Genomic DNA, 8,805 nt, shown 5'->3' on the forward strand with positions numbered 1-8,805 from the left:
TTTCCTGTTTGGCATGCTGTACTAACCATTCTTTCCTGTTTGGCATGCTGTACTAACCATTCCTTCCTGTTTGGCATGCTGTACTAACCCTTCTTTCCTGTTTGGCATGCTGTACTAACCATTCTTTCCTGTTTGGCATGCTGTACTAACCATTCTTTCCTGTTTGGCATGCTGTACTAACCATTCTTTCCTGTTTGGCATGCTGTACTAACCATTCTTTCCTGTTTGGCATGCTGTACTAACCATTCTTTCCTGTTTGGCATGCTGTACTAACCATTCTTTCCTGTTTGGCATGCTGTACTAACCATTCTTTCCTGTTTGGCATGCTGTACTAACCATTCTTTCCTGTTTGGCATGCTGTACTAACCGTTCTTTCCTGTTTGGCATGCTGTACTAACCGTTCTTTCCTGTTTGGCATGCTGTACTAACCATTCTTTCCTGTTTGGCATGCTGTACTAACCGTTCTTTCCTGTTTGGCATGCTGTACTAACCATTCTTTCCTGTTTGGCATGCTGTACTAACCATTCTTTCCTGTTTGGCATGCTGTACTAACCATTCTTTCCTGTTTGGCATGCTGTACTAACCATTCTTTCCTGTTTGGCATGCTGTACTAACCCTTCTTTCCTGTTTGGCATGCTGTACTAACCGTTCTTTCCTGTTTGGCATGCTGTACTAACCATTCTTTCCTGTTTGGCATGCTGTACTAACCGTTCTTTCCTGTTTGGCATGCTGTACTAACCATTCTTTCCTGTTTGGCATGCTGTACTAACCGTTCTTTCCTGTTTGGCATGCTGTATTAACCATTCTTTCCTGTTTGGCATGCTGTACTAACCCTTCTTTCCTGTTTGGCATGCTGTACTAACCATTCTTTCCTGTTTGGCATGCTGTACTAACCATTCTTTCCTGTTTGGCATGCTGTACTAACCGTTCTTTCCTGTTTGGCATGCTGTACTAACCGTTCTTTCCTGTTTGGCATGCTGTACTAACCATTCTTTCCTGTTTGGCATGCTGTACTAACCATTCTTTCCTGTTTGGCATGCTGTACTAACCGTTCTTTCCTGTTTGGCATGCTGTACTAACCATTCTTTCCTGTTTGGCATGCTGTACTAACCGTTCTTTCCTGTTTGGCATGCTGTACTAACCATTCTTTCCTGTTTGGCATGCTGTACTAACCCTTCTTTCCTGTTTGGCATGCTGTACTAACCGTTCTTTCCTGTTTGGCATGCTGTACTAACCGTTCTTTCCTGTTTGGCATGCTGTACTAACCATTCTTTCCTGTTTGGCATGCTGTACTAACCATTCTTTCCTGTTTGGCATGCTGTACTAACCATTCTTTCCTGTTTGGCATGCTGTACTAACCCTTCTTTCCTGTTTGGCATGCTGTACTAACCCTTCTTTCCTGTTTGGCATGCTGTACTAACCCTTCTTTCCTGTTTGGCATGCTGTACTAACCATTCTTTCCTGTTTGGCATGCTGTACTAACCATTCTTTCCTGTTGGTAGAAAACAATTAAGGCATCTATTAGGCTATAGTTATATTAAAGAATCACTGCATATACTTGAAATAAACAATAGTCTTAGAAATAACATGGATTTGCATGTACCACCTCTGCCTCCTGCACAGTCTCCTCCAGGATGAAAACATGTTCAGGGATGACTGCATGTACCACCGCTGCCTCCTGCAGTCTCCTCCAGGATGAAAACATGTTCAGGGATGACTGCATGTACCACCTCTGCCTCCTGCAGTCTCCTCCAGGATGAAAACATGTTCAGGGATGACTGCATGTACCACCTCTGCCTCCTGCACAGTCTCCTCCAGGATGAAAACATGTTCAGGGATGACTGCATGTACCACCGCTGCCTCCTGCAGTCTCCTCCAGGATGAAAACATGTTCAGGGATGACTGCATGTACCACCTCTGCCTCCTGCACAGTCTCCTCCAGGATGAAAACATGTTCAGGGATGACTGCATGTACCACCTCTGCCTCCTGCACAGTCTCCTCCAGGATGAAAACATGTTCAGGGATGACTGCATGTACCACCTCTGCCTCCTGCACATTCTCCTCCAGGATGAAAACATGTTCAGGGATGACTGCATGTACCACCTCTGCCTCCTGCACAGGCTCCTCCAGGATGAAAACATGTTCAGGGATGACTGCATGTACCACCTCTGCCTCCTGCACAGTCTCCTCCAGGATGAAAACATGTTCAGGAATGACTGCATGTACCACCTCTGCCTCCTGCACAGTGTCCTCCAGGATGAAAACATGTTCAGGGATGACTGCATGTACCACCGCTGCCTCCTGCACAGTCTCCTCCAGGATGAAAACATGTTCAGGGATGAAGATGTCGTCCTGAAAACAAACGTTTTGTTACAACTGAACCCAAATATATCAGTTGGTGATGACAAGCTACCTGTCTTGTATGCCTTGTCAACACACACACACACACACACACACACACACACACACACACTACACAAGACACAATACAAGTGTAACAGGGTTATATTGGTGATTCCCCTTGCCACTTTATTGTTAAGCCAATGGGTTTTTGGTTTTAGTTTAGTCTTGCCTTCACCTACTCAACATGGCATCTTATTGGCTGGTTTGCGTAGCTTGCTTACGAGGGAGGATGTTTCAGTTAGAATCGTCCCAGTGAACAAGCACCAAACCAGCGGTAAGTTGTTGGTTGCAAAGCACTGTACGTCAAAAGTGATTTTTATGCTCCCAAGTGATGATTTAAATGTACAATTTATATCAATCTGTTTGTAAATGTTATTCGAACATCACACATAAGATGCAGTGTTTTTTTGAGAATATTGGTTGTGCATTTTGTTGTAAAGAATTCCCGCCAGTACTAGCTAGCAACTTACTGTGTCTGGTGGGGGGGGTTCATATATTTTGTACAGTGCGTGAGTGCAGAGTTGGATGGTGAGCCGTGCATTGCATGACGTGCAATTTTGTGCTGTTTCTATCAGGTACATTGTTCAAAATATTATATTGTATATTGTAATTGTATTATTTTGGTAACTACATGCCCCAGTGAACAAGCACCAAACCAGCGTGCGTGAGTGCAGAGTTGGATGGTGAGCCGTGCATTGCATGACGTGCAATTTTGTGCTGTTCCTATCAGAATAAATCTCCATGACTGGTGCTACACGTTGGAGTTCGTGTCGATGATTGATTGTACACAACGCAAGCAGAGTACTGTTTTCAGCAAACATTAGCTATGTCTAAATGAGGTGGAGCTAACAAAACATTACAAAAACAAATCTGCAACAAAATGTATTACAGTACTTGACTATTTGAGGTGGAAGCTAGCTAACGTTGTCCAGTGTCTAACGCTAGCGGAGTCAACAACAGTCATGACCGGTTAACGTTACCTCTTTTCGATTCACTCGCCGCGCAAAAAACTCAATCAGGCAATTTGCTGATTTCTGCCAGTGACGCACTGACGTCAGTCGTTTCCATGGCAATGTAAAATGGCGCAAATTAACCTTGTCGAAGATCAAAATACTAAATATTTATATTTTTTATGTTAAATGCATTTTTTTGTATTAGTGAATTGAATATATCTATTTGCTTAGATTTCCTTCCTAAAGTGTTCCATTCCCCTGTGTAACTTCTTACATGGATTCTCTTTGAGGTTATGTTCATCCAATCACATTGTTCAATCATAACTGCCAGTTTCCACTTACTACATTGGCCATGCATGCCATAGCAACATAGCGCTTCTCGGGAAATTATTCTGACACAATTACAACGAGCAGTAATGATCTAAATCATATAATTTTATTAACTCAGAGCTGGTTGTTTACTGGCATGATACTTGTTGTTGTGAGGATGAAAAACGTTTCACCATGTTGGACAGATATTCATAATGGCTTGTTCATTCACCATTGTCATACCACACTTATACACTCATTATTTAATGCACTTTAACAGCAAGGTACAATAGTTAGATCTGAGGGGAACAATTGGCATTTATCATGTACAGGAAATCAAACAAAAGCCAGACTTTAACCAAACTGTACAGCAGGGAAGAGGTGGGATGAGAGCCACACCATGCGGTTTTTCATTTGAGTGCAGACACTGGAACGTCTCAGACACTGGAACGTTTCAGGCACCGGAACGTCTCAGGCACCGGAACGTCTCAGGCACCGGAACGTTTCAGGCACCGGAACGTCTCAGGCACCGGAACGTCTCAGGCACCGGAACGTCTCAGGCACCGGCACGTCTCAGGCACCGGAACGTCTCAGGCACCGGAACGTTTCAGGCACCGGAACGTCTCAGGCACCGGAACGTCTCAGGCACCGGAACGTCTCAGGCACCGGAACGTTTCAGGCACCGGAACGTCTCAGACACCGGAACGTCTCAGACACTGGAACGTTTCAGACACTGGAACGTCTCAGACACTGGAACGTTTCAGGCACTGGAACGTCTCAGGCACTGGAACGTCTCAGACACTGGAACGTTTCAGACACTGGAACGTTTCAGACACTGGAACGTCTCAGACACTGGAACGTCTCAGACACTGGAACGTCTCAGACACTGGAACGTTTCAGACACTGGAACGTCTCAGACACTGGAACGTCTCAGACACTGGAACGTCTCAGACACTGGAACGTTTCAGACACTGGAACGTCTCAGACACTGGAACGTTTCAGACACTGGAACGTTTCAGGCACTGGAACGTCTCAGACACTGGAACGTTGCAGACACTGGAACGTTGCAGACACTGGAACGTCTCAGACACTGGAACGTTTCAGACACTGGAACGTCTCAGACACTGGAACGTTTCAGGCACTGGAATTTAGCCGTGTGTTAATTTTCACTGTAGCTAGTGTTCCAAACAAAAGACCAGCAGGAGGATAACAGTTTGGTATATTAGAATCATGTTCTCGTCCTCATGCAGAGCGTGGTTATCTGTGGTGTTGACGCTGAGGTCAGGTGACAGCTAGAGGACTGAGTTGGTACTTGACTCTGTCGAGGCTGTCGTTGAGCGGTGGCTCTGTGGACCGAATCTGGAGGGCCAGCAGTATCAGAGACATCACTATGGCAGCAATCTGGAATACAGTGGAACAGATCAAGTTTCAATGTTCCAGTTAATTTACAATGTATAACACGTTGGAAATGTTATTCACTTTCACATTATTTTGATTTTACCTTTGTTTTAACAGTAAAAAAAAGCAATAACAAAACATTATACAGTATAATATATAGAAATGTGCACAGAATAATGTGCTTTTTATCCACTCATATCCACAACAACGAGTCCACATTGTGCTATTGAACCATAGTTGTGCTAAATGCTACACTTGTCTTGCATCTAAAGACATAACACCTGGGGAGGTAATAGTAGCTTCACAATAAAACATGAATCAACATTAAACATTAAAACAATAACAGTAGCTTCACAATAAAACATGAATCAACATTAAACATGAAAACAATACAAGTCAGTGATCATACCATAATGGTGGCAAATGTAGAGATGAATCCGATCATGATCTGAATCAGGAAGTTCATGTGTCTCTTCAGTATGGGACCACAAGGCTGGAACAGATAGAGATGGCATTGTAACAGCCATAGAATTAGATATTAGAACTCATTAAATATTACAATTACATATTAATAATTGAATAGGATCTCTGTGGTAACAGATATCTTAATTTTTTTGTGATATATCTTGTAACTTTGGAGTCAGTTTAGCCCAATTCTAGCTAGCTTTCACTGAAAATTGTTGCATCAAAATAAAAAATGAACAATGTTTAAATAAGACTGCTTTACCTTGCTGTACACCCAGCGCTCCTGGGACACTGAAGTTGTAGTTTGTCCGTGTGTGATATTGTGCTGGCAGTCCAGCTTCAGAAAAACACAGAGACAGAGAAACAGGATCAAACTCCTGTATAGGTCACCACAAGCCTCTGTAACATTTCAAGTCTGTTTAAAGCTTCTATCCTTAGTTGCTACATCCAGTTTTGGACTTGTACATGTATTATATATACTCACTGACATCAGGGCGGCAGGTAGCCTAGTGGTTAGAACAGGTAGCCTAGTGGTTAGAGCAGGTAGCCTAGTGGTTAGAGCAGGTAGCCTAGTGGTTAGAGTAGGTAGCCTAGTGGTTAGAGCAGGTAGCCTAGGGTTAGAGCAGGTAGCCTAGTGGTTAGAGCAGGTAGTCTAATGGTTAGAGCAGGTAGCCTAGTGGTTAGAGTAGGTAGCTTAGTGGTTAGAGCAGGTAGCCTAGTGGTTAGAGCAGGTAGCCTAGGGTTAGAACATTGGGCCAGGAACCGAAAGGTTGCTAGTCAAATCCCTGAGCTGACAAGGTATACATCTGTTGTTTTGTCCCTGAACAAGGTAGTTAACCCACTGTTCCTAGGCCGTCATTGTAAATAAGAATTTGTTTTTTAACTGACTTGCCTAGCAAAGGTAAAATAAAAATACATTCTTCAAGAATATAACTTTTTCATGAGCTTAGTTCAACTGTCGTACCCCATCAGAACCCTAAACATACGCTTGTTTTAGTCTATAAACACTGTATAGCCTATAATGTTGATATCATGGATGGTCAGTCCTTGCATCCATAGCTCTGTCTATGAGTTGGAGAGGGGTTACATTTCTGCAGACCCATCCCTCAGCTGTTTATCATTTAAATGACTAAAGTCTGGCCCCAAGGCCGTCTCGTTCCTCCATTTCATATTTAGTTTATCTCAATCCGTTGGCTGCTGCTGTTAGTCACCTCTGTGCATCTAAAATGTCTGCACTGTCAAGACAGCCTTAGCTCTACTTGTCCATCTCCTAACAGGAAGGTACTGTGGGTAAGCTCACCGTAGTGTTCTCTAGATGTACAGTCTCACACTGACTGTCCAATGAGTTGTCTGGAGGGAGTGGCGGACAGTAGCAGGAGACTGGAATGTGACAACCCCAGTCTGAGTGGCCACGCAGTCCACAACATTGATCCTAATGAACAAACAACATAAACAAACAAACCAAAACATAACACTCATCTCCAAATATCATATTTGTTTGTTTGTGCAACTATCAACAACAATATTGTACAACAACAAACAATTAGTCTGGTCCCCCTCTGTATTTTTTGCCAACTATTGTTATGGATTTTATGTATAATGACTAAATGATGTATACATTTAACGCAGGATTGTAACTAACAGAATTCTAACCTGTTTGATAAAGAATTTTTGTACATAGGCAAAGAGAAGTGTTAACAGACAACTTGAGACAGACAACTTGTAACTACTGTAAAACTAACAACAGAAAGATGTCTCATCCCCACCCAGGTAGGGAGGAAACCGTTGGACAGTAGATGTTGTAACATGTTGCAGCATAAGATAAGCAATATATGTGTTGGAATAAACTTGTAAAACAGCATTGTCGTTGTCAGAGAGAGGGGACATGTATGACGTAATGTGAGGTATATATACCTATATGAGTGGTGTGATGGCAGAGCTCTCGGAGAATAAACATTCTGACTATTGTGACTGGCCTCTGTCTGTTTCATTTCACCAGAACCTTACAAACTCTGGGCTACGACAGAGTATTTCATTGAAGTACAGTTTATGAATCTTGGGAACTTATTCCCTTAACAAACTATTCTGTCTACCATTGTAATAAATTGATTCATGGTAATAATGATGATTTTAAAGTTGATACAGATCTGGCAATTTTAACAATATCTAGATACGTGGCTGAAGATTATACAGATCTGAAGCCTGATTGATTGATTGATTATTACTGATGCCTGGAGTTTGTTCAGCTCCCTCTGGACCTGTGGTTCAGTATCGTGAAGAGGAGTCACAGAGTGAAACCTTCTGTCCAGAATCTCCTCCACTTAAATGAATAAATAACACTTTATTATAACATTGCACACTGTTTATTAACATAACAAAACTTTGAATTGTTAAAAACTCAACTACATTTTAGGGGAGGAAGTGGATACCTTTGGTTGGGCACGAACCATCGGCACAGCGATGATTACGATGGCTATGAATTCACAGGTCATGAAGACAACATACTGTAGAAAGATATATATATATATAGAGAGAGAGAGATAGATAGAGAGAGATATAGAGATAGAGACAGATAGGACAGATAGATACAGAGACAGGTTAACAACATGCAGATTCCCCCCCCCCCCAAAAAAAACCCAGTCCTAATAATTTATTATAGATAGTTTAGATTTGATTTGAAAACAATCAGATGAATCTGAATATAAAACACAAATCAATCATATTACTCTGAGCTATGAGACTAAGCTGTTATAAACCAGGGTTGTTGTCTATGAGACTAAGCTGTTATAAACCAGGGTTGTTGTCTATGAGACTAAGCTGTTATAAACCAGGTGTTGTGTCTATGAGACTAAGCTGTTATAAACCAGGGTTGTTGTCTATGAGACTAAGCTGTTATAAACCAGGGTTGTTGTCTATGAGACTAAGCTGTTATAAACCAGGGTTGTTGTCTATGAGACTAAGCTGTTATAAACCAGGGTTGTTGTTATGAGACTAAGCTGTAATAACCAGGGTTGTTGTCTATGAGACTAGCTGTTATAACCAGGGTTGTTGTCTATGAGACTAAGCTGTTTAAAACCAGGGTTGTTGTCTATGAGACTAAGCTGTTATAAACAGGGTTGTTGTCTATGAGAATAAGCTGTTATAAACCAGGGTTGTTGTCTATGAGACTAAGCTGTATAAACCAGGGTTGTTGTCTATGAGACTAAGCTGTTTAAACCAGGGTTGTTGTCTATGAGACTAAGCTGTTATAAACCAGGGTTGTTGTCTATGAGACTA

The sequence above is a fragment of the Salvelinus namaycush genome, chromosome 38 (assembly GCF_016432855.1).
Source record: "Salvelinus namaycush isolate Seneca chromosome 38, SaNama_1.0, whole genome shotgun sequence".
NCBI lineage: Eukaryota > Metazoa > Chordata > Actinopteri > Salmoniformes > Salmonidae > Salvelinus > Salvelinus namaycush.